This window comes from Bombus affinis, unplaced genomic scaffold (genome assembly GCF_024516045.1).
Source record: "Bombus affinis isolate iyBomAffi1 unplaced genomic scaffold, iyBomAffi1.2 ctg00000280.1, whole genome shotgun sequence".
NCBI classification, from domain to species: domain Eukaryota; kingdom Metazoa; phylum Arthropoda; class Insecta; order Hymenoptera; family Apidae; genus Bombus; species Bombus affinis.
This window is the reverse complement of record NW_026108968.1, coordinates 87501-90000: the sequence shown is the minus strand read 5'-3', so window position 1 is coordinate 90000 and position 2500 is coordinate 87501. Positions and strand designations below refer to the sequence as shown.

At 49.0% G+C, this 2500-nt stretch overlaps 1 non-coding gene and 1 pseudogene across 1 annotated transcript; both read right to left on the bottom strand.

The window, feature by feature from the left end:
- The window catches only part of LOC126927852 (large subunit ribosomal RNA), a 9957-nt pseudogene extending 9854 nt beyond the window's left edge, over window positions 1-103 (bottom strand).
- A 1783-nt stretch (window positions 104-1886) lies between these two features.
- Window positions 1887-2041, bottom strand: LOC126927857 (5.8S ribosomal RNA). The gene has a single exon (XR_007715978.1). It is a non-coding gene; the product is annotated as a 5.8S ribosomal RNA (ribosomal RNA).
- Between the last annotated feature and the right edge of the window lie 459 nt (window positions 2042-2500).

Genomic DNA, 2500 nt, shown 5'->3' with positions numbered 1-2500 from the left:
TTCCTGTTCGCTCGCCGCTACTAAGGAAATCCTTGTTAGTTTCTTTTCCTCCGCTTAGTAATATGCTTAAATTCAGCGGGTAATCTCGCCTACTCTGAGGTCGCTTCAACGTCACGACACGAGACAAAAATGTGATTTTTTTATTCAAAGAAAAAAAAAACACGTTCGTGCCGTGTATGCGCGAACACTTCGAACAAAGCTATGAAACTCCAGTACGAGAGAAGGTGGTATTTTTTTTATCTCTATATGCGAAAATCGCCTCAAAGAGAAAAAAAAATAAAAATTCGAATAGAACGAGAACACTCTTTCCTTCCAGAGAAGCGTTTTAAGCATCGCGCCAAAGTGCCCTTTTCTTCGTACGTCGTATCATGTTCGAGCTAAGACTCACGCCAGACATCCTAAAACGATCGTCGGTGATTTTTAACGCCCGTCCTCAGTCTCTTACAGCCGTTTCTCTACTCTCGACAAATTCCAGCGGTTCCTTGTTTTCTGCCGGCACAGAGATCGAAACGGCAAAGTTTCTTTGCTCTGTACCGACGACGACGAAAACGCACGGGAACGCACGCAAGTGGAAAAGCGAGCGAGACGTACACTGTGGTGTGTTCGGGGACTGGACGACCGTCGACGTTAGGATGCGCGGTCCAGCGATAGACGCCGAAAAGGCATGGGATGACCAACACTCTCTGTTTTTCGAGTACTTGTAGCGCCGAATTGCCTTAAAAAAAATCACACGCGCGCACGACTATCACGTCGTACGCGCGTGTATACCTCGTCTTTAATTAAATCAAAGTTTCACTCCAGCCTCGCCAAAGGGGATCGTCTTCTTCCTCGTCTACGATCTCTTCTCCTGTACGTGTCCAGAGATTCTCTCTGGCATGACGACGACGACCATCCAACGACTTTGTAACGGACTCTCGTGCGCATCTTCGTCAGGTACGGAAACGTTGCGCAACACCTCGAGCTTGGTAAAACACCCGTAGCCGATCATAGACACGCGCTAGTTCGCACACGATTTCTACGATTTCCGACGAACGTGGCTTTGGGCCAGGGCCGGCGGGCAGAGAGATACGCGAACGACGGGGAAAATTCGTCCCGATACAAGTAACGCGTACTCTCCGATCTCCGCGCAACGCCTGGGGATCATCTCCCTAAGTCATCAGCGCTCGAAGAAATCACGTGTGCGTTCCCGGATCTACGGCTCTCTTTCGGGGATAAATTACAAGCACAGAGTATGTTAAACGCAACGACGACCCATCGATGCGACGGTCCTCGTCGTTGTCAGTCGCTCGCGCAGAGTATATCTCTACGCACGAAGAGACGGAGTGGGCATTAGATCCCTGGGGCTATTCGAGTAAAACGTCTTAAGAAAAGACGGTTGTACGGCAAAATTCCGCACCGTTACCAAGTTTACTTTTATCTGAGGCTGTTCTCCTTCTCTCCTCTCTCGACCGAGTTCCCATATTTGCTTTCTCTCAGTCTCGCCAAAATAATATTCATTTAAGACGACGTCGGGGGCGCGGACATCGTGCTCATCGAAAACCTGCAAACGTATGCAAATCTGCTGATATGAAAAAAAAATCGGTCACGAGGACAACACTACGTATATATATATATATATATATATATAATATATTCGATAACCGACACGAAGCGGTGCATAAGCGGGCGGTCGTACGAAAGGACGACTCACGACGCCGCTAGCACTCACGCAGGTCCGTGACGGTTCTCTCCGCTCTTATTCGTATCCTTCTTCGTGCGCTTCCTCCGACTCTGAAACGTTCTACGTATCGTAAGAACGACGGCGGGTTGTCGAAGGCACCAAGGGACAGAGAGAGACAGATAGAGAGGAACGACACGCAACGCAAGCAGTCTTAGGTTTACGTGAGCAACCCTCAGCCAGGCGTGGTCCAGGAATTGTATCCGTGGACCGCAATGTGCGTTCGAAATGTCGATGTTCATGTGTCCTGCAGTTCACACGTTGACGCGCAATTAGCTGCGTTCTTCATCGACCCACGAGCCAAGTGATCCACCGTTCAGGGTAATCTTTTCATATATTTTTTAAAACTCTTGTACTCCATGTACTCTTAATACTCGGTTCGAGCGAAGCCGAGATCCGACACGACCGACCAACGGGAATCGGACGCGCAGAAGTCGCCGGAAGATCGACGACACGAAAACGTTCGAAAATGAAATCCGACGAACGCGCGAAGATACGCGCGTCCGCCGGCCGGGCGAAAAGTACATTATGATATATAACAACCATCGAGATCGAAGCTCCGTTCGTCAGGAAACGACGGGGATATAACACCCGATTCTGAATCCTCTGTGCAGCACACGATCTCGCGAAGAAATACGCACGGTGGCTAGCCCATATATATATATATGTGTGTGTGTGTATATATAATACGATATGCATTCCTCTCGTCCAATTATTCAAGAAAAAGAGCGTGCGCCTCCATCGTTCGGGTGATGTAAAGATTCGATGGGACTCGCGCGACCC